The sequence below is a fragment of the Rhyacophila brunnea genome, unplaced genomic scaffold (assembly GCF_057557595.1).
Source record: "Rhyacophila brunnea isolate RB1 unplaced genomic scaffold, BYU_Rbru_1.0 scaffold_1, whole genome shotgun sequence".
In the NCBI taxonomy this organism is placed as follows: Eukaryota; Metazoa; Arthropoda; class Insecta; order Trichoptera; family Rhyacophilidae; genus Rhyacophila; species Rhyacophila brunnea.
In genome coordinates, this window is record NW_028232751.1 from 34,692,351 (window position 1) to 34,717,762 (window position 25,412).

Genomic DNA, 25,412 nt, shown 5'->3' on the forward strand with positions numbered 1-25,412 from the left:
CCTCTTTTTAAATATCCATCAACTTTTTTTTGCGTTCTTTTTTTCTTCCATTGATAGATTCCAATCAAAAAATATTCGTAAAGGCTCTATTACTATGTTTGTGTTCTTTGCGATAGTTCTGCCTTGGTCACATATGACATAAAATGAATTTACCTTGAAATCTTCTCTAGTTGTAAATTCATGTCCGACTTCTTTCTTTTCATAAATAAACATTTTTCTTTTTTGTTGTCTGCGAGTTTGTCCATATTCATCATTAAAGGATAATCTTGATAAATCAATTGCGTCTTTTTCAACTTTTTCATATTATTCTCTGAAATTATTGATGAAATTTTCTAATGACTTCAGTAGGATAGAACCTTTCAATAGTTCGCATTCCACTGTTTAGTAGCGAGACCATAATAAAGTAAACGATAAACTGCACCCAATCACAGAAATTATCAAAATCCGTCTGTAAGACAATTCTTAAAGACATTCCAAGATCTCGGGGCCCCACGCGGCCGCTTAGTCCGCTTACCACTAGACCCGCTCCTGAAGAAACCCCTTTTGGCGATTGAGCACTGCCTGTTCTTACTAGATGACCTATCCATCGGAGTCTAGAAACTAGAAAGTTGTAGTGATCCAGATTTATTGAAAAAAACGTATTAAAACAAAGAAACATACGATGGATTATTATTTTAATTAAGAAAGTGTATGATTCATTTATCGCTTATTTATTTGATCGTTTTCATTGTTTTCCTCTTTTGAATGTATTGTGTATTTTACACGTCACCGTCACTCAAAATGTATTGTAAACGCGTCACCAATGCTTCGAGTTATCGAGTATGATCGATCACTCTGTACCAGTATTAGTAACGTAAATTACCCTTTTTACAATTTACGTTCCAAATTAGAGTATTCAGTTCATTGGGAAAATACACTGGAAAGACACATTTAAAAACCAATATATGAACTTTAGTCAGACAAGAGTCACTGTGTGATATAGGTTGCTAAGCAAATGTAATGGACATAGGCTAGATCTAGATAGAAGTCGTTCGTCATAATCAAGGGGGACTACACTACCATAATGATGCCATAAAACCTGCTGGATAAACGAACTCATAAAGTTTGCTGACTGGAGTAGTTTGAAAGTTAGGCCCGAAAAGAGTAGAAGGAGCTAATGTAGGTCTTCGTCCAGTAGTGGATTAACACCAGCCAGTGACGTCCCATGGGGGTAAGAAAATTGAGCGTCGCTTGGGGGCGGCAGTCACTTGAAGGGCGGCAAATCGAGGAGAATCATTAGGTATATTATATAGAAATAGGTACCTAAATTTAGTACCTAATAACGAAAATATCCTTCGATTAAAAAAAATCAGCTCACTGGTTGGAAACAAAATGTATTAAGAATTAACATAAAAGGTTTAACAGGACTGTGTTGTTTTTGTCGGTTTCGCGATGTCTAGTTTACTTCTGTTGTCCTTGATGACCAGTAATGACACGTGCAGATTTGCGAATTATATTTTGAATTATAGGTAGGTACCCACATATGTACTTACCTAGCGTGTTTTGAAAGTTGTCAGGTGTATTTTTAAATGTATCTGAAATCGTGGACTCGCAATATTGTTTATTGAAGTAGAGATGGCATTTAAATTGGATTTATTGGTATATATTTTGTTAGTAATGTATCCATACAACACATTTCATAAATATTGGGGTCATGTAAGGATGATAAAAAATACTGTATAAAAATGGGGTGGCATTTTGTCTAGGGACGTCACTGACCCCGGCTGATGTTAACATGATGATATAAACTTGGATTAGGCACAAGAATCGACCCCCCGATCAATAGATCTAGAAACGGAAATTTAGTCCACTCCTTCATTGTGGGTACAGTCTGAATATATTACAGCATTAGCGGGGTCAGCGATAATTTGTATTGTTAAAATATATTAATCAGTGCACATTGTAACTGGATGAAAACGAATTTTAAACAAACTGTGCCCAATGTTAGACTCGTAAATCTTAATTCATAAGACAATAAAATTAACAGTCAGCTGTTAGCAACTTCAACAATGGACGTAGTTAAAATTAAAAAGAACACAAATCTGTTTGTTTCTTATTCTTAATTAAGTATTATCATGGGAAAACTGTCTTAACACTCAGACAAAATGGACTATACATCAATTACTTGTTAATTTACTACGACGTACATCAATTATCAACAATAGAAAAGAAATCCTAATACATTCATACACCTAACGAGAGTTGTATATATTTAAACAGATTACTTTTTTTAAATACATTCGGTAAAATTGTGTTTATTTAGTTTTATTTGGCGAATAAGTTTAATGTTATATTTAACTATTATTATTTTTATTAATGTAAGATTGTTCCCCACTCATATTGTTGATACTTAACTAAGTACAATTTTATTGATAAAAATATCATAAGAAGTTGATACGAATTTTTCAACAAACATTCATTTTTCGGTACTGTTCGGTTATCAGGAATACAGCGGAAAACACATTTTGAAAATAGCCGATATACTGGATTATATGTTAGTTTGGGTTAGTTTAGGTTAGGTTAGGTTGGGTTAGGTTAGGTTTGGTTAGGTTAACCTAACAAATAATCCAGTTTATAGGCTATTTTTAAAATGTGTTTTACGCTGTATTCCTGATAACCGAACAGTACCCACTTTTCTTTTAAATTGTACCCAGTTGGTAGAGCGACCATCGCTAAACCTATATTCGGTGCCAACTTTGATTCTGTGGATAGAAAAATGATGCATTTTGTTATTTCAATGCACGTGCCAATGAGTTTTACGAATCGTTGACAACCACTCTTAGTATAAAAAAGATTTTAGCCCTCATTATGTGGACGCTCGTTCCTTCTGATTTTAATCAGTTTCTATCTACTACTTAGTAGTTTTAATTCAACATAATGTATTCTTTATTGCGGATTGAGAATTACCATGCCTAAGGCTTTATGTAAAATAAAAAACTCTTTTTTTGTTTGAACTTAAACATATGCACGATTCAATCATTATTTACGTCTGCATATTTACATTCTCACCAACTATTAAATCATAATATAATCATTTAATTATAAATAATAATATAAATATTTTTTTTAAAGTATCTATAAGTACCTAACGTCTATTTATTTTCGAATTCCGTGGCGTCCAGTTGTCCGGTGCCAAATCGTCCTAGACCCCTTCCACAATGACCCCACACGCTCCCAGGTACTGGTGCGATCTTCACCTATGATTTGTCATGTCACATTCATATGTGGTTATCGTGTGGCCTAATGTTCCTAATTAATGGCACTAGTGTCTGTTTGTATCAACCGCGCTGTGCTGTACCGCGTTTGAGATATGCAGTATATTAAAAGCAATCCTTTTATTTAATACGATTAATATGTACATTTTTTTTCGCTCCGGGGGGGCGGTCCGGAGCCGAAAAACATTATTTTATTGGTGTTCACTATGACATAGGTATAGAATCAAAAAATATTTTTTAATTGAAGAATGTTTTCTTTGAAAACAACTTTGTTTAGAAAAATATTTTAAATTACATTGCGATAACGACAAAAATAATTAATGGTTATTGTTATATTTCTAACAGAAATATATCGTTTTAAATTCCAGGGCAGGCGTTAGTGAATAATCTGTATCAAGTTCGGACCACTTTGGCATGACACAATGAATCTTGACTTTCACTGGTAGGTAGATACGTACCCATGTACTTACCTACACTGGTAAAATGCACGACTACCAAAACAATGTTGACTGCCGAATATAGGTAAGCAAATGAATAAAAGAGATCGCTGACATTTACATATTATATTCATACCTACTTACACCGTGCACAGGAAATCAAATAAATATAAATTATAATCAATATAAATATATACAAACAATAATAAAAATACGGAAAAAAATGTAGTTCGCATATTATATCATGAATTGTCATAAAATGTGCTTCGATAATTATTATTTATAGAAGGAAATATAGATTGTCTAATATAAATCTTTTCGTGTAAAAAGATTTCAAAAACTATTTTTACAGACAAAAAATGTACTTTTACCATTTCTACAAGAATACCACAGATGTTCGTAAGGTCTGGTAAGTATCCAGTAGAACTTGTTTTAAAAACAACTTGCTGGATGACTCCGCTAACTTCTCCAGAAAGTTTAGTGCTCAGTATTGGAAACCACGCCAAAAAATGATTTGGAAGGGTCCTTTTTGAAAAAATATCTATTATATATTTTTTATTATTTTTAAGGCGGCGGCGTAGTAATAAAATCTAGCAGTTACTACTGCTTTTCACAATTCAGCACTTTTCCAGATATATTCTTAATACCCAGACACTCCGCACTTTGAGACCTACGAGTCATTGCGACATCTCGCATCCATAAGTGGTTATCGAATGCACGTGGCTTAACGGTCATAATTATAAGGATCGTTTGTGTCCGTCTGAGTGTCGTGTCGTCCGCCCTGTCTTGTCTTTCAGATATGCCGCATCGGAATATTAATGCAAATATTGGATGCCCCGGATGGTTGCAACACTTTAAGAAAGCCACCTGTGTTGCGTATAGTAGAATTCCGAAAGGAGTGGAGCCAGCCCGTTGATTGGCTGTACGACATAGCCAAATCATCCGTGTCGCGATCCTTTGTTATGAGGTCCTGGCGAGAAATAAGTAGAAGTAATAGTCCATTTACCTAAATAATTAGGATTTCTTTCGTTTCTGTGATCGTTCGGACCCAAACCACCCTCCATTGTGTGCGCACCGAACCTATTCTATAATCGGAATCCTTTACTCTCGTCGTTATCATATCTTTGTGACACGTGATATGGACAGTGGCGGCTCATCCATTTGCACTGCGGAACTGCAGATGTAATATTATAATATACATAAACTTATGTATATTATATCAAAATATCAATATTATTTAAGCGTGTAATAAGCTCGCCCGCGCACCGATACATCCAATGTCCAATAATATTATCATACAACGCGGTTGGTACTTGATTTTGCACAGTACCGTTTCCGATAGAATTTGCTCGAGTTGACGAAGGGGAGCGTGGGGCGCGGGGCTCGCAGCTGGCAAGCTTAATCAGTACTGCGGGTCAGACAGTCCGATTTATTTCGCCTATAGACGAATATACTTTCGCCGTTTCTGCATCGCACGTGAGCACGGCCGCCACAGCGAGGAAAGAAATATAGCTATAATGATTTATTAACATTGTTAAAAATTATTTCTGCAAGCAATTTATGCAAAGTTCTTTATTTTAATTATTAATATAATTAATAGTTTATGTTTAATTTTGATGTTAATAGTAAAATATAATCCAAATAAACATTTATTTTTATTTTTAATCAACCGCAGCACCCCCAAATATCTTATCCACGAGCCGCCACTGCTTATGGATGAAAAAGCAGTAACAAAGCGACTCACGTTTAATGGTCCAGAAGGAAAATGGAGCCGAGTATACCAAGAATTTAGTGGTTTGATGGCCTACATATATAGACTTGAAAGCTCTAAGATTTATCAAGTCAACAAATGGAGTGGAGAACTGAGCAAAGGAAGAAGAATATTAATGAACTTCTAATAAAATGTTGAATTAACGAAATTAATTTCTTTTTTTTCTGAACGATGCTTATACGAGTATATCTATGAAAATATAATATAATATATTATAGAATAGTATGTACAAAACTTAAATCCATTAGAATTATAATATTTGAGTTTATGTCTAAACTTTTACGGACACTCTGTTTATTACATGCACAATAATGTTAATGTGTGTTGGGAAGCCATAATGATATCGACATGGTAAACAGATGCAAACATAGTATTCTTATAACGTCCTCTTTGATGTATCAATCGTTAATTACATGCAACAAATTATTACCACACGTCAAATCTATATCTAGAATACACAATATGATCTATCAGGCTAAGAAGTAGGTGCATCCAATTAGGGCAACATATTGATATAGACGGAACCGTCTATACAAAATACGAAATACTGTTTGCACGTATAACGTAGGTATTTGGACACAAAAGTGAGCTCCCACTTTGGCACCCATAAAATATTCAACGCAAAACTAATCATTGCTAATAGGTGCTTGTACGTTATCCTAAGCAATTGTGATAATCTTTGACGCGATCGAGTCGATTTGACAGTAGATTTAAAAGGGGCCTCAAAACAGTTAAAGTCAATCTTTCGCATTTCGCATCGCATGTCGATCTTTCCACCGTAGAAAATGTAAAAGTCAGTTGGCATGGTATGAATGTGCAGGCCATGGAAGATTGACGCAAAGGCCCGAAGTTCTATTGGGATAATCTTGATTACGACTATCAGTTTAACTTAAGATACATTAGTTTTGATTTCTTGTTCAACATTAAACAATACAGTTGAATGACAAAAATCGCCACGTCATAATGCGGTATTGAGGACGACATATTTAGGGGTGGCAAATAAAGGTTGGAAAGAATAAAACAATTTTTATGAATAGGTTACCTACAAAGTATTTTTCCTGAGACGCTATCAAATTAGTCTAGTTAAAGTAAACGTCATTACGTACGCATGTCAGAAGTATATTTTTCTTATTAGATTCATTCGTTCAAGATAACTATGAGAAATTTGTGTAACTAACGTAACTAAAGTGTGATACGGCAGTTTGCCGTATCACACTTCAGCGTGAAATGTTGTATTGGAAATATATGGTCGTATATTAAAGACCGTCCAACCTCTTTGCGTCGTATAGTAGTGAGATAAAATTCAAGTCTTAATAAAACATGGTTGTTGTCGGTTTACAGGAAGCCAGCGGCAAACAAATTTTTAACATAGCCGATATACTGGATTATTTATTAGCTTAGGTTAGGTTAGGTTTTTATTCTTAAATTCATGAATTTTGCCCAAATCGGCTGTGAAATTTGACGTGGTTCCCGCGTGGCTTCCTGCAAGCCGACTTGTACCGAAAACACTTATAAAATACGTAATAAAAACTACCGAAATAAAAGGGTACCGAAATAAATACAGTAGAAAATATTATGTATGTAATTAAATTAGAAATACAGAACATATCAGTGCTATATAGATAGATGACCGTATAGTGTACGGTTATCTCTTTCGGATAAGAAAGCTCACGGCGAACTGTGCTACTGTGAAATGTAATACTTACAATTTACATGTAACCATGAGAAATAATTAAATATTATAGGTTAAAGATTTACATATATTTGAAATAAAAAACATAAGTGGGCGGCATTTTCATTCAGTTTAATTTTGAAACATTGCCTTGTATCCAAGAGTAGCGTGAAATTTCATGAAAGGTAAAGGTGGAAGTCGAGAAAGGGGTTGTATCCATTATGCTCCGACTGGGGAGCGAAAGTGGAAGAAAAAAGAACAATGACATTTAACTTAAGAACACGGAAGGATCAGTAGTCCATTTATGGTCAATTAAGTAAACAAGAGTAGGTATACATACACGATGTTTACACGATATCGTGAAATGGTAGAAATATATAATATGGGCATGCATATTATTCCGGTTGTGTACTCAGCGATCCAATAGTATCCGTGAGGCAAGAAACAGACACATTTTATTTATGTCATTATAAACATTTTTAATAAAATTGAATTAAGTGTGATTTCCATGAAATGTTATTAATTTTATATGCCTACTGATAATTCTTGTTGAAAATTCATGATAATTAAATAAAAAATACAAATACAATTTTTATTGACAGTAACTTCTTAACATTTATAATATTGTAGCAATCATAATACTAATACACACTTTAATATGTATGTTTTGTTGTCAAAACAAAATAATAAAGCGATAATGACTGTCAGCATTTCCTTAACAACAATATATATTACAAGACAATATATCTTGTAATATATCTACTGCATTTATATAAATTGGAAGGACAATTCATGAATCCGCACTCACTCATTGAGTCCGTCACAAGACGCACTACCATTTTGTAACGAGTTCTTCTCTCAGCACATTCAACCGTCATTCCAATCGAATCAAGTCTCTCAGTTCATTAATATAATCAATCTTTTGATCACATCGATCTCATCAGAACATCATTACCCGCGATTATAATCGCACACTGGCATCTTTATTAAAGAATTATTGTATCCTTGTAACGATAAATAAACTCTCCTTCCAACATCCACGTAACAACGACCTTCTATCTCCTCCACATCATCTACCACCAAAATATAAACAAATTAATGTGTATGTGTAAATATATATTTATGATACTCATAATTGAATGACAATAAACGTGGAAGGCAGCGGAAAAATGGGAAGATCTCAGTTAAGATAGCTTCAAACCACCACGTCGGGTCTTAAATACAGGAAAACTGGAGCAAGATCTTTCAGGCGTAGAGGAATATCCTGGAGGTTGCCAAAATTCATACAGAATAAATTATTGATGAATGGACATTCTTACATTTTTGTCTTAAATACCTTAGATTTAATAGTGTTATACCTACAATATCTTAAAAAATATTATTCAGTATATTATAAAGATACTCATATTGATTAAAAACCGGCTTTATTGTTAGAATATAACATCTGACAGTAGAATTGAGGCCATTAATTTCAAAGTCGGTAACCTCCATCTTTACTTTTTTGATATTTTTCTTGATTCTTAAGTCTGTAAGTAGTTCGTATATTATATATTCATAAAATATCAAATCCAGTTGCCTTTGTTAGTTAAATGGAATGAAACCAGAGGTTGATTGCAAAATCGTTATCGTATAGGTTTTTAATTCTTTTTTCAACCATGTCCGATCCTAATAAGATCATATGGACCTCTACAGAGTGGTTTGTATTAAATTAACAGCTTTTGTTTTTCCGAGAAATGGATTTCAGCCACTTGCTCAACCTATTAAGTCCATACTCTGACTCATACACAAATTGAAAGACAATATATGTACTTGTCAGACCTAAAATTCGAACCTGGGACACACGACGCGATAGACCGACGGTTCAACCGCGCGTCCATCGTGGGTGTATAATAAGTATTTAATATAAGGTATTCATAAGCCACCATTTTTTTTTTTGATATTCGCTTTTTTCTAATTGTTTATTAAGTAATATATTTGTGAAAATAAAATATTTTATTTGTGGTCCTAAATGTGCTTGACGGTTTTTTGCGATTATTTCAAAATAGAGGAATATGTAAGTCACCGACTTTGAACCTAACAGCGGCAATTGTTGCTTTTTGGATCGAAAAAAAAAATGATTTACGACTTTCTTATGTGTATCATATAATATTATATTATGCAGCTGTTTATAAGCGTTTATTAATTCATTATTTTTTTTTGATGGAGTAGTCAGTGATGTCTATTTGAGCGTGTATGATCAGTAGACTTTCATGATATTATATTCTTATCGACATAAACTTAATGCTAACCAGTTTTTTTTTTGTTTAACTAATCCGTATTTAGTTTTATTAATATTAATGTAGGTACTAAGTATTAAATGTGTAAAAAAAATGTCAATACTGTGTAACTACGATGACAACGTGACGCTGTCATCGCACCATGTCGTCATAAATATTAATTCGCGGTGAGATGCTTTTAGCGGATTCTAAGGCCTGTTTCAGACGGGACACTGGTGTCGCGCTCGATGTAATATAGGAGGCCTTTATATTATGTTTATGAACGCCCCAGAGCTAATGAGTCAACGCATAATTTCGCATTATAAATGAAAACATAAAACTGGCTGCGGTGATAAAAACAAGTGTATAGTGTATGTAGTGGGCGGCTTGAGAATGAAGCGGCCGACGGAAAAGTGTACCGGACACGCGTTGACTCACTAGATCTGGGGCGTTCAAAAACATAATACAAAGGCCCCTTTATTCGAATACAAAGGCCTCCTATATTATATCGAGCGCGACACCGGTGTCCCGTCTGAAACGGGCCTTAGCGTGATGATTCAATCAAGTGTCTGATATCAACAAAGAGTGTCAAAAAGTTATATTATAAAAACATTTATTTTCCTATAACAAAAGTGTAAAATTAAAGGAGGATTCAATCAGAACTCTTTGATGTATTACATTACACACATATCTAGACAGGACAGTATCATGTCTGCTATTAAATATATTATTACAGAGTATCAGTAGCGAAGGGTGGAGGTAGGCTGTTAAGATTCGACATAAACAGTGCACACTAAACTTTGTCAGTCATACTTATTTGTTTCCGTTGAACTAAGAATACGATTTGCATATTATGGTGCTGGTTAGTTTTTAAAATTCAATTAAACCCTGCCTAAACTAAACCATAATGGTTAAGGTATACTATGGGCGATCCGACAAAAATAGTGCACACTTTTATATGTTTTCGTTGAATTAATGATACATTATTACAGATAGTGTTGGATAGTTTTTTTCAAATCATTAAGCTCTTCCTATACCCAACCAAAATCGATAAAAATAGTCTTTAATCTATAAAATATCTAAAAAAAATGAATAGTTTAATTGCATAATTTTAGATATTTTATAGGTAAACGAATATTTTTTTACTATTATCTATTATGGCTTGGATTAGGCACTATCTACAGTCTACACATTGTAGTCTTAGTTCAATAAAAGCAAATGTTGTGTCAAAACACATTTAATGTGTTTGACTCACAAAGTTTAGTGTGCACCATTAATTCATGCCGTATCTTAACAATCTACCTTCACCCTTAGCCACTGCACCACACCCGGTCCTAATCAGGCATTTCATGGGACCCTACGTTTGAAATAAAGCTTTTTTTATGACTAGGAATGTCTTAGGAGCAGTTACCCAAAACTGCGGTTGCCATGCACTCAAATGGGCTTTGACTGAATTTACATGACTAGCAAAGCAACTCTCCGTCCACCGTAGCAAGAAAGAACATTATTGTATAGTGTGACCATGGCCCCCACAAGAAAGGGCTAACAGGGCTCTAGCCTGGAGGGCAGGGCTCAAGAAGGGCCCGGCGTGACGAGTCGACCAGATAAGTGAGATAAACATAGATCAAAAATTTGCTCTAATAGTAAAAAAAAGTCACCTGCGGCGCTGTTTTACTACTATAATATTATTAATTATATATATTTGATTGTACGACGCAATTTTATAGCTGTATGCCGATACTCGACAATTCCATAATTCAAATGGATGTACATATTGAAAATACAAATGCGCTACTGCAGCACGTCACACTTTACCCCTAGCGATAGGTAGGGGGGGGGGCATCAAACATCCTAGCCGCGGGGGCCATGGGTTTGACTGTCAACAAAATTACATCGATAATGTTGGCCAAATTGTAGCTACGTCAAGTACGTATATATAAATACGACCCCGCATAGTTTTATAATTGCAGCATAATGGGACTTTATGAATTTGATAAACGTACTATAGGTAAGTAATTTGATTGAAATCGTATTCAGCATGCACTTCCTGTTATTATCGTCTAAGTACTTAGGTATTTTTTGTAAATAAAATGGAAAGTGGTATAATTATCTATATATCGGTGGAGTGTATTTATAGAAGATAAAATTTCACTTAATGTGTCTGTTAATACAACACAGCAATAAATCTTAACTACGTGCAAGTATGTTATAATTTACATTCTACATAGAGTATCATACTAAATGACCTTGACACGGGAAAGGTAAGTAATTAAATAACTGCGAATCAGACCTGAGTGTAAATGTACATAATATTATGTTACTTACTACAGCGCTCGAAATGTAAAAGATTACGAACCGGAGCGTTCGAAAATTAACATGGTTATCAAATTTTATGTGTATTTTATAAACATAAGTTTGCTAGATTTTTTTGTTATATGGCATATCTAGCTCAGACGGTCAAATTATTTTGTCCACGAGACGGAGCGATAACTTTACAGATTTCACGAACCGGAATGGCGCTCAGGTGCGTTCCGGTCCATTTCTAGCCCTGTACTTGCATAAAAAAACAAACTTTTTTTACCTGTTTTCATCCGTAAATCACAATTATTTATCAACATATTTCGATTAAAATATGATTAGAGAGATTTTTTTCTTAATAATGACGTGTGAATTAACTATTATTTTTCTTTAAATAACAATTATTATTTTTTTCTTGACAGAGCGAGTACTTTTTCTCACAACTCATATAAAACTATTTCTTAAAGTCAGATATTGCTAATCTAACCTACCGTATTTATAATGGTCGACGCACTGTCAATATACAATATTCAAATTCATATTATAATATGATTGATAGTTTGGTATGCCTTGGGTTTCTCATTTTGGCAACTTTTAGTCTTTCCGCAGTACACCTAATATACTATAGGAACCATAGCCTTCAGGCCTGGATCTATGGCATGACCCCCTACCCATCGCTTATGTTAATGAAAGTGTAATTTTCTACAGTTGTGTTCCCCAAATGGTTTCCACGGAACCTCAGGGTTAATTTCCGTGTATTTTTAGCGATTTTTAAATAAATCCAGTTGATTTATTAAGTGGTCTGCACTATTATGAAGCACTGATCGCGAATTCCTTTTATAATAGCCAATTAACATTTTGTAAGTTAGGAAACACAGTTAATTCTACATGTGAATTATTAACATGTAAGTATATGTTTTACCCCTCGCCGTGACATTAAAATAAAATTCTGTGCACCAAATTTTAGTGTAACGCAAAATGTTACCATTACTATTTTATTACAATTTTTCACATAATCGCTACGAGCAGTGGCAGAGTGGTCTAAGGCTGCAGTAATTGTATAAAAATGTAATTAAATTTCTGTTGGCGTGGGTTCGAATCCAACTTCCGACAAATATTTTTATATTTAATTTTATTACTAATATGTATTTCTTAAATTATTAATTTATATTTTTAACCTTAGTAAGACAAATAATATATTACGTTAAAATATACTTACGTTAATAATTGAATACTAGACTAAACAAATTGACGATAAAAAATATTCTTCTATTTATAAAATATCTAAAATTGTCTATGGTTTAATGGCATAATTTTAGATATTTAATAAAAATGAATATTTTTTTACTATTATCTAATATGACTTGGATTTAGGGTTTAGGTAAAACATATACGTGTTCCAATGTATTTCCGTGTAGCGGAGGTACTCAGCATCAGGCTACTGATGCATTTTTGGATTTCTTCTAGTTTTCTTCTCCAGTTGATGACTACCAAAGCTTGAAATTATTTTGTCAGCCATCAATGCACGAGATTCGTACACCAAACCATCAAGATATTTGCTAACCTTCGGAGCCACGAAATAGCACAAAAAGGATATAAAGATACTTATTTAATTATGCCAATCATCATAATATCACATCAAATTACATCGGACAGCCACATATTTTTAACGTTAATAATCATTAAGGAAAATAGCGCCGCAGGTGACTTTTTTATTGTAAGACCAAATTTGTGGTTTTTCTCACATATCTGGTTGACCTGCTATCCTGGCCCCCAGGCTAGAGCCCTGTCAGCCTCCCCCCCCCCTCCTTGTTGGGGCCATGATAAGTACACCTTTCCGTGCCACTTGCACTTATCTTATTGTATTTCTCTTATATTATGGGGTCATTGTTTCATATGCCTACGTTAGCACTAGTAGTACACGTCATGTGTTGCATAATTTTAACATCTTAATTTTAAGCTTTAATTAATATGTCTATATTATAGTATAAAGCCGTCCAAATTATTTCTTTCTGCTCTTATATAGGTATACCAATAGACCTGATGTATGATGGTATTTTGGAATCGTACCTACTGATTGTATATTTTAGTAAGAGTAAACCAGTTAAATATTTAAAATGAATCTCAGAACTTAATAGTTGACAGACTATTTGTTTTATTAAAAGGAATGTAAATAATAAATATTGTATCAGACACTTAATTAATGCCACACTTCTGTCTAATTGGTGCTTGTATGTATGTGTGTATATATATATATGTATGTATGTTTTGCGTGAAGTGCTTTTGAGATTCCACCGTCCCTAGGAAATAAGTCATAGGTACTTATTGCTTTTAATTGAACTAAGAATATAAATTGCAGATAGCCATGGTTAGTTTTTAAAGCTCAAGTAAACTCATTCTAAACCAAACTATCAAAGTGAAGGTAGGCCATTATAGAGATCCGAGAAAAATGGTGTACACTTTGTCAGTCATACTTAATTATTTTTATTGATTTATAGGTGTTGGTTAGTTATTTAAAATTCTTGTTTCCCCTGTCCAAACCTAACCGTAATAGATATAGGTACCTACCTACGATTATTTTTTTTAACTATTATCTATTATGGCTAGGTTTACGCAAGGTTTAATTAGTATTTAAAAATTAACCAACACTATCTGCAATCAATGAAAACAAATACGTACGACTGACAACGTTTAGTATGCATTATTCATATCGGATCTCAACAGCCTAGCTCCACACTTCGCCACCGTAGTGCCGATTAATACCTGCAGGAGCTAAAATAGTTATAATTAACCCAGAACCGTGAAAGCTTAAAACGGTCCATGATGCCGTATGTATCGAGTCCATTGATAAGGTACAAATTTCAATTACAACTCACAATAAGGAATGGATGTAATAATGTTTTATAATCTTAAACTCTATTCATATACTATTTGATAATACTAATCATACTCACACATATGTAATTTATTAATAGTCAGTCGCAGATATATGTACGCTTGTTTATACAGGAGCGTATTCGTCCGGCATCACGCTAGGAGAAATCCGAGAAATCCAGAGTAAGCCAACGAATTCCAAAAGCAAGTTTACTTACGTGAAAATTTACTTACACTTTAATATTACACATTTACGAAAACTCAATTTAAATCAACATCTTGATTTATGATCGCTTAGCTTAATTCTTTTATATTAATGTATGTAGGTACAATAACTTTGTAGATTGTAGAAGAAACAAAAGAAAAGGGGACTGCAATATCATAGGGTTCATCATCATATTAGTTTAACAAAAATCTACATCTCTATAAGTTATTAATTCATATAAAATTACGGTACCCATGCCATAATAATAGGGTGCGGATATAGTATTAATTAATAATAGTAATAGGGTGCTGGTAGGTAAAAAGACACTGTAAACAAATAATATTCAAAATTAATTTCATTATTATGGAATGCCGGTTATATAATTCACCATGCGTTGATGTCACCAGGTTTTGTTGTTGGGCTACCGTTTCAGTCTATGTACCTAGTCAGTGGTGGCTCGACGACGTTCTAGGTGGTGGGGTTTAGTCATTAATTATTATCAAATATTCATACCTACCTACATTCTCATATTATTATATATTAACTTATAATAATATGATTTTATTAATGAGGAAATGAGTAATTTTTCAGAATAAATAATATGATTATCTGAGTCGTTACTTAATCACATCTAAAAATCGTGCTTAAAAATATGAACTTAATTAACAATAATAGTTATTATAGATTTACCATTATTAGTTTTGAACAACAACATACAACGAGTGTTTTTACTAACCTATGGGGTCATTTGATTCGGTCCCTAGTATGCGTATAGTAACGCTTATGCATTCACTTATTGTGTAGATAGAGATTTGTACCGCAGCGACGGGATGGGACTGAGTGACCCCGATCAGCGAAAAATAAACGCCATAGCTTTGTTAATTAGTACATAGGTGTCACCGTGAAATAGGGCGTATTTAATTTAATACGTTATTTTAATACTGCGTAATCATCATTATGTTGTCACATAATTAACAATTATTGCTTTATTTATTTGTATAATAATAATAAATATCTCTCTAAAATTGCGACGGGTTTAGATAGATGAAATAAATTAAATAATTCATTTAATTAAGTAGGTATACCTATTATGACAATGATAAAAATATCGGACGTTTTTTACGCATTTTCGACATGATAACGATGTGGGGATGGTCCCTATGAACCCTTAAGGTAGAGCCGCCCCTGGGTCCTAGTATAAGTGAACGTAGTTATGCGGAAAGTATCCAGTCCGTACAGTATACAAACTGACACTTTTGTGTTTGTGTGTGATTATGAATTAAAACTACACACCATATTATATACCTACGCAAGCTATAGGTTTTTTAAATTATAAAATACTATTTAAGTACATAATATACTTATATGTATAGTATTCACACTCATATATTCTGCGATAAGTGAAATTTTCTTTATAATATTTTTTAATAAAGATATTTATGCAGAACGTTATGATATTTATGGACAGGATAACCCATTTTTGGCCGGGTTGTTTTAATTTATGACCACTTAGATAAACAGTGCAACTATTATTCTGTGGGAATGTATGTAGGTGTAGTAACTTTTAAGATACAAGCAGTGACGTCCCGTGGGGGTAGGCAGATTGAGCGTCGCTTGGGGGTGGCAGTTACTCGAAGGGTGGCAAATCGAATAAAATCATTTAGATTATATCTATAGAAATAGCTACCTAAACAGAGTAATAACGAAAATATCTTAAAAATTAAAAAAATCAACTCACTGGTTTTGCCGGGTTTGCGATATCTAGTTTACTTCCTTTGCCCTTCGACGTCCTCGGTGACCAAAAACGACACGTGCAAAATTGCGAATAATTAGTCTGATATTTCGTTAGTAATGATTCATACAACACGTTTCTTAGATATTGGACTCATGAAAGGATGATAAAAATAATCTATAAAAAAAATCGGCGGGATTTTGGCGCTGCCTAGGGGCGGCATTTTATCTAGGGACGTCACTGGGTACAAGGTACAAAAGAAAAGGAGTCTAGATTAATTTCATTATTATGGAAGGCCGGTTTCAGCACGCACCATGCGTTGATGTCACCAGGTTTTATTGTTGGGCTACCGGTTCACTTTTCGTGGTATCAGTATTTTTACTGTTATGTAGGTATTACAATATTTAAGAAAACGATTCATTCAGATTCGTAGCAAGATGTAGTCGAATTTGTAACTTTATAAACTCAATAGTGAGTATCGGCACTGGTATTTAATTGTTTATAAATAAATGTCTCCGTGTCTACACTTTACAATCTTTACATTATAGTTTTCCAAAGTAGACAGGGTGGATTTTTGTTAAGAGGTTTAAGGTGGTTTAAGGAGGATAACGTGGATAAAGTATATAGACAAATTTGTACAACAGCACTGGGTTCATAGTTCTCGTTAATTTTTATTGTTAATTTCAGAGCGTTGTAGCAGACCATTTTTTGAGTTGCTCCGCTCCGGGACTTAATACTTGCTCCAGACCCGCTCCAGGGTCTGCTCCGCTCCGGGTAAAAAGTTTTAATAAGTATGTCCTTACACAAATGTTAAAAAATAAGTTGTTTTAAAATAATCGTCATTTTCACTATTAATTCTATTAAACAAAATTCCGAGAGCAAATCTTCTCTCATTATTTTCCTCTTCTATGAAAAAAGTGAGATTATATATCACTCGGCAGTATTGCCATATTTCAAATAATTCCAGTGTTGCAAAGTGTCAAAATATACTATTTTCATTGGATTTTAGGACGAAGTTTTAATAATAATAAGAAACGTCCGGAGCAGTGGAGCACTACAAATTTTTGGTGCTCCGGCTCCACTCCTGCTCCGGGTAAAATCCCATTGCTCCAGTGCTCCGTGCTCCTGCTTCAAGCTCCGCTCCAACGCTCTGGTTAATTTAATTGATTTGTTTACTAATAAAAGTGATAACTTCATTTTTGCCAGTTGTTTCATTTTAATAAAGAGTTTTATTATGTCAATTCTAAAAGTTTTATTTTCAAACTTAAGTACACATTCAATTTTGTTATTAGTTTATGTAGTGATAGATTTTTTCCGGGTCGAGTCTCAGCTGTTTTTATTTAAAAATTAATAATTTATTTGTGGACTGATTGACTAGACATTTTCTCGGACCAGTCGCAGATCACCAATCCGCCCCTGGCTACACACATATGTCGGCTCGCTTACATCGATGCGGTCGGAAAAAATCGATTTCCGATTCGCCGAACAATGGTCGAGTTGAAAGCGACAGTGCAGGTGAAACTGAACAGTACGATTACAGAATCGATTAATGTATTATAGATTGGAGATATCAGATTGTGTAATATGCCATTACGATGTATGGAACATCCTCAGTTACTTTTTGGAAGTGTTACATACAGCGACTTCCGTGCCGCCCTTAGTCAGACTTAGCATGCCGTCCCCTTTCAATTTTATTTCATAATTGTATGCAAAATTACCTTTGACTAAACAGCAAATGCAACATGTTTTTAAAGAAAATGACATACTTACACATAATCTACTGAATATTAGAGTTGTTATACAAAACCTGTTCCTAAAGAGCGGTGGTTTTAAGTACGTGAAGGTATGAGGCGCTGATAAGTATGGAGGTCCCCTCTGGTGGTGTTTTACAACTAAGATGTTGGTACTTTCCATCAAATCAACAGCACGGAAAACAGGTTCCAACAGTTGCAATGATCGTATTTGTTCCTTCATATGTCGCTCTTTATATTTTGTCGAACCTAAGTAACGCATGACCTGCTTACCACCATGGAATGTCACTGGTTACATACAATGGACCTTTTCCTTCGAACACAATTGTTGTAATCGGTATTTAACCATCCAATGTAATAAAATAAACTTACCTACCTATACAGCATAATGTAATATGGGGCGGTCCAGAGCCACTGCATATGGATATTCAATACCGATTTTATAAAGTGAATTACCTTTTATATTAATTGTTCTAAATATTGTAAATTCAGTACTTTACTACATTTTTTTAGTTAATTGACTATCGAATCCAGCTCGTTTCATTAGTGGCATACAATCATAGCTTGGTCACAAAGTCGGAAACATAATATATTATTTAACCAATGGAAAAATATGGTTTCTATGATTTAAAAATTGTTTACGGTTCCACTACGAGTTATTTCTCATTTTTTCTTCGTTTAAAATAACAACGAACCGTAAAAGTTTCAAAAATGTATTTAGATAACAGACTCTGTAACTATCATCACAATATTATAATATTATGTATCTACATATTTTCAACAAATACATCAAACATTCGTATCCCATTTGATGCAGTGGCGTACTAGCTGGAAAACGTGGTTGTTACCGGCCGCATAAACACATTCATATGAATATTCAAAAAGAGTTCTAAACATGATTGTCTATAATGCGTAGCGGTCCAATTTGTACAGTTGATAATAATATGCTGTTCCCTGGTTAATATAGACCGCGTGTTGCTGCTGTATTAGCATGAAGACAGTTGAGTGGTGGGACCTTTCAATAAATACCTAGAATGCGATGGAACTGATTTATGTGGGGGAAAACATCAGAGACAGGTTGTTATACCGACAATGATGATGATAACATTTCCATTCGCAATTGAATAAGTCAATATTATGCAGTCAATAAATTAGATTGTACTATAATGAAATTCCGACATTATTGTAATTAAATACATCTAAAATTAACATAAAACAGAAACAATAATAATTGGCTTCAAGTTTTGGAAAATCGATCAGCTGTAAGAGGCTGTTACTGCGTTCGATTTCTGTATTAATTTATGATTATTCCGCTTCAGGGCTGTACCAAACATAATATGTATCATATCTAGGTAAAAAATAATTATGTTGTTGTAACGGTAATGCTTGATAATTATTATATAGCATTGTTAAGTTGTACGTATACAATATGTTTGATTCATAATGCAACTAAACATAAACCAAAATCATTACATACATTAGGTAACATAAAGTTATATAAAGTATAATAAAATGAGAAGGTTTTTCATACTCCAATAATTTTAGTCAACTACAATAATTATATAGTAAGGTAAGTTTGTATTTCGATCAAGCAACCTATTTAGGAAATAGATTCACCAATTGATAGAAGAGATTCAACTAAATCTCTCTCTAAAAATAAAAATATGACCCGTCACTCACTTCAACATTCATGCGAAATGTAATCTCCGCAAAAATAATTATTCTATCTGTAACATTAAATAATATATATCGGACACAGTGTGTAGAAATGTATGTTTGGCATAACGCGAACGGATCGAAAAATCGGTTGGTTGTCGTTGGGATAAACAGCATCATCCAGTGGTACTCATGTGATATTAAGATACCTAAAGTGCGACCAAAAGTCTATTTGATAAATGAAGAAAATCAAGTTTAGTGGAAGTACCTACATGACAACGAAATACTAAGAACGGAGAAAAGTGGAGATTACATGGAAAGTCTTTTATCTGGTAGTGGATCAAAAGTTCATGTTATGATGGATGATAAAAATATAATTATTATTATAACTACAGACTATTAAGAGCAAGTAAATAAACGTGAATTATAATTGTTGGCGATGGACCGAGGGAAGTGGCGCCAACTTGTGCTTGCTCTATGCCCCAATGTTGGGACGTGACAGGGTGGAAGAAGAAGAAGAAGATAATTTTTCTACGGGGTTCAAATCACATACTGGAGACTATCGTAATATAGTTTTTTTTTACAAAGAAGTAGTCGCTAAACTCATTCGCTATACTCATCAGGCAATAGATTCGAACCCCGACCCACTGTTTTAGAAGCAGTTTTGTTAGTACTGCACCACCCGTGCTTTAAAAATAAAAAAAATAAATCAATTGAACTATATTAATTGAATTGGTTTACGTGGTAGAACTCTATTATAATAGTTTTGAAACAAAATATTTTTTGTTAATTTTTCTTTATAAGTCAATTTTATTGACAGCTATTTTGGGCTATAAACCTATCTTCGGGACGCTCGAAGTTATAGTCAACCATTTCGAAGATGGGTTTATAGTCCGAAACACATGTCAAAAATCACTCAGGTAAAATATAATTAATAACAATAACTTTCTATGAAAACTATTGTAATTAGTATAATTATTTTTATTCAGTTAAAGTATACTAATAATAGGTAGCAGCCCTGCCAACAACTGTAACCTGTAACTGTGTATGACTGTATGTAGATAATAAATGTAGTTACCACGTGCAAAATGATCGACCAGAGTTACTTACTCTTGCGGTAGAATGTTTTTTCTCGCTTTACTTTCCAAAACCAGAAATGGCGTTACAACTTGCGCAGGTCACTTCGCCTACCGGCACACCCAAACCAAACTTAACAACCATCATCATCAGCCGGATTCACTGCTCGATGGCAGCCTCCGCCAACCGCCAACAACTGTAGTAATATTTGAGTATAGTGGCTCCAAGCCAAGCCGAAAGTGCATCATGGCATTTTATTTAAAATATAACAATTTCAACACACATTCAAGAAAAGTATGTAGGTGATTTTACCTACCTGTTTTTTAAAACTTTAAATAAACTTATCTTGTATATGTATTTATTTCATTTAAAAAGATAAAAATAGCACATATTACTCACCAACAAGAAGATTTAGGCAAAAGCCGGAAGGCGCTGTTGTTGACTAAATGGGAGAAGCTTGTTAGTTCACAGTTTTAACACGTAGCCAAGAAGATGTTGCTCGAGTATAAGGCCCCGAAGTTTATTTATAAGGAGGTGGATAATTTCACATACTACCTAAAATTAGAACACCAAAAAAATATCTTGACATCTTTGAACTGTTAAAACTTCTGATGTCACAACATTTAAATTTTACAAGAAAACTAAAAAAAATCTTCTGGGTTATTTCCACATAGTCCGTGATGGCAGAGCGGCTAACACGTCTGGTTATAATGCCGTGGGTGCCAGGTACGAATCCTGGGACTGGAAAATACACATATTGTTTTTCAATGTGTGTTTGGATCTAATAGGTTGAGCAAGTGGTTAACATACATATTTCGTAAAAACAAAAATATGTTAATACAAACCACCATGAGTGGAGTGCCATATATTATGATCTTATTAGGATCGGACTTGGTCAAAAAACGGCCAGTCATCAATCATCCAGTGTTTGTAATGGCTTCGATCTGATTACAAGTAAATTGGAAATAGTACGGTCTTATTAAACGAAGACATGTAAAATTGGAGGTTTATACTTTACATACTCAATTATGTTTTAGTTATGGTAGTATATATAGAATATTGAGGGTTCTGATAAGCTATGTGGTGTAATATTAGGGAATATTGTATAACATAATATTAAAAACTATTTTGACAAAATGTACAACAACAACGGTGGTTATAGCAGCTCGAGGACGATATCTAAAAATCTGATTGGTTTCCTGGATAAATGCCTGTACACTTTTTAAGCGACTACTGTAGGTCGTATTTACTATGTCGAAGGAACAAAACGATAATTAGACCAGTGGTAACTTATGGCGGTGACACACGAACAATGAAGAGATATTAGCTGTATTTGAGAGACAAATATTAAGTCCGTTAAATTTTTGAACCTACACAAGAAAAAGGGGCGTACAGAATAAAGATGTAAGTACCATGTGCCATGATCTGGGAAATATTATCAAACAGTAAATTGTTGGCATATTCCTTCACGTGACAAGACCGAGACATGTCGTCGATGTGGAATTAATACTAGACGACAGGACACCAAGGATCTCTAACGACATTGAGAACTAACACAAGGTGAAAAGACCAGTTGAGACGAAATGACAACAATACAAAACAAAACAAACGTTTTTTTAATCAGATACATACTTGGTTACAATTAAGTTACAAGATATATGCAAAGATGGAAGAAACATAATCACGTCAAATAAGCCATAAGTCCAATGCTTACGGGCCGCACAAAATTGTGTTTTTGCTAATTGCTTTTGACATGCAAATTAACACGTTAATTACAAAATTAATTAAAAGGGCCCGTAAGCATTGTAGCTACATAAGTAAGACATTTTTATATTTATAAATAATGCACAAGGTAGATATAGTTCAATATTATTTTAATTTTGTCACCAGTTCAACTGTTTTTTAATCGATTTTCAATCGATATCGCTTTTTACCTACCAACATTTTGATCCCTGAATTAAGATGAAACATGTGTTTTTCTTTCTTTTTTAGCAATTTTCAATACTCTCCCATTATATTCTTTACAACTTTACCTTATATTCGATCTAATTTAATTTAGTTTATTATGCTTGTTGTGTCCGAGTGTTATTGGGACTATCACATAATAGTTTATTCCATATTATAATCATACTTATTCTCTGTGATTGATCATGTTGGCTGACCTAAATAAATCATTTAAAAAATATTTTTCTCTTCTGTAATCGGGCCGGTGGCCAGTTGTAGTATTAAAAATGTAGCCAACCCGCACTTTGAAAATGGCTAACAACCAGTCAAAGTAAAATAACTCTAAATATTATTATCTCTTATTCCTGGTCGTGCACTCATGGCTGAGGATCGTGACCACAATTAAATTCCATCCTTCTCGATCTTCCGCTTCTCTCAGGGCAGAATGGATGGTGCCCCCAGTCAGCTCTTTCACTTGGTCGCTCCATCGCGCAGACGCTCTTCCTCTGCTTCGCCTTCCCTGGAGGCTATCCAAAACCACCAGTCTCTCCAGGTTGTCCGGTCCGCGCCTGACAATATGTCCAAAAAACCGCAGAATTCTTCTCAGTCATATCGTCGAGAGCCGTTCCTTTATCTTCAGTCTCTGGATGATTGACTGGTTCGTCCTGTGCTCCGTCCAAGAAATGCGAAGCATTCGGCCCCAACACCACATCTCAAAGGCATCAATTGCCCTCAATAAAGCTCAACGCCCAGCCATGTTTGCTGAACATTATACAAGTATATGCGCCTACAGCTGCATCAACAGACGAGGATAGCGAAGAATTTTTCAAGGAGCTAAGAAGCACAATACAAGAAATACCCAAATATTTCTTATATTTCAATAATAATATCGAATGTGATATAAATAACTATTTTACATGCTATATTTAAATTAATGCGTAAAATAGTGATTTATAGCTTACATAATAACGTACTTACAATAAAATTGGTATGGCAACATTGAAATAGTTTTCGTGGCCATATAAACTTCTTCGACAAAGGTAATTAAATTTATTCAGTGTTAAGATATATTGCATAGAAAGTGACCCGGTAGTAGCAGGAAGTGATATATTTCACAATAGTTCGTTACATATCACGAGATTAATGCAATGCGAGTGATGCTCTACTCAGCAGTGATTCCTAATCTTTTGCCTAGCGGAACTTTTGAAATATTTAATAAAATCTCGAGGAACCCTTCTCTGTCTGATACATATTAAACTTGACGGTAGGCATTCTCATCAATGCTCTCTTTTACCTTAATCATATACCTATATATTTTTCATCTCCACGAAAATATGTGTTTTTCACATTTTTTTTAAATGACGCAAAAAATGACTCAAATCCAATAATATAAAACTTAAATCCATTATAATTTAAATTAAAATTCCATCAGTACCTTCGGTCGATAGTATTAATATGATAAATTATTAAATAACTGTCTCTAAAGTCACTAGGCCATGGTGGCCGCGCGGCTTAAGCGTTGGACTATAACGCCGTGTGTCCCAGGTTCTAATCCTGGGTCTGGCAAGTACGCATATTGTTTTTCAATTTTTGTGTGTCAGGGTATGGAGCTAATAGGTTGAGCAAGTGGCGGACATCCATTTTTCGTAAAAAAAAAAACAAAATCTGTCAATACAAACCTCTACTCTGTGGAGGCCTATATGATCCTATTAGGATCGGACATGGTCGAAAGAAGAAAGTCATTAGATTTCAATATCCAAACGGTCCAACTACTGAAGGTCAGGACCTACCTGAGTAGTTACTAATTATAATATATACATAGTATCTCAGGAATAAAACGCATATCGAAAAAAATGAGAATTTTATGAATGCGCGGGATTCGAATACGAATTAAACAAATTATTTTTTCGAGACGTCTTTCGGTGAACTTTCGTATTTTAGTGTGATGTGATTTTAGATCTCACCGTAGAGTAGATTATCGTACTGCATTCTAAATTGATATGTTTACCCTATCTATATCATAATGGTCATAGGACGAACACGGAGAATTCTTTGCTATTTGACTTGCAATAAATAAAAACTTGGACGGCTGAAATTTCATACAAATACATAATATGTTTAAATGGCTGCAGTGTGAGTTGTACGGATGTATAGAAGTATCAATGATATAAGAAATTACTTTGTTTTTTTATGACAACGTTACAATGCTGATCGCTGTATAGAAACACATACTACATAATATGTCGGTATAGGGGGATGGGGATAGACAGGGAGAAACAGCTGGCGCTGGTTACATTAGCAGAAGATACTGGACTGTAATAAATTATTAGTTCCGTTGAGGAGCAGTTTCACCGACTTGACATGAAACAGAGAGCAAAATGAAATTCTAGTAGTCGCCGAATGGTGTGTAAAAAAATATGCTCCCACTAAGGAGCGGACATGGAAGAAGAATTTGTAAATTCGTTCATATTCAAGAATAAATTTCA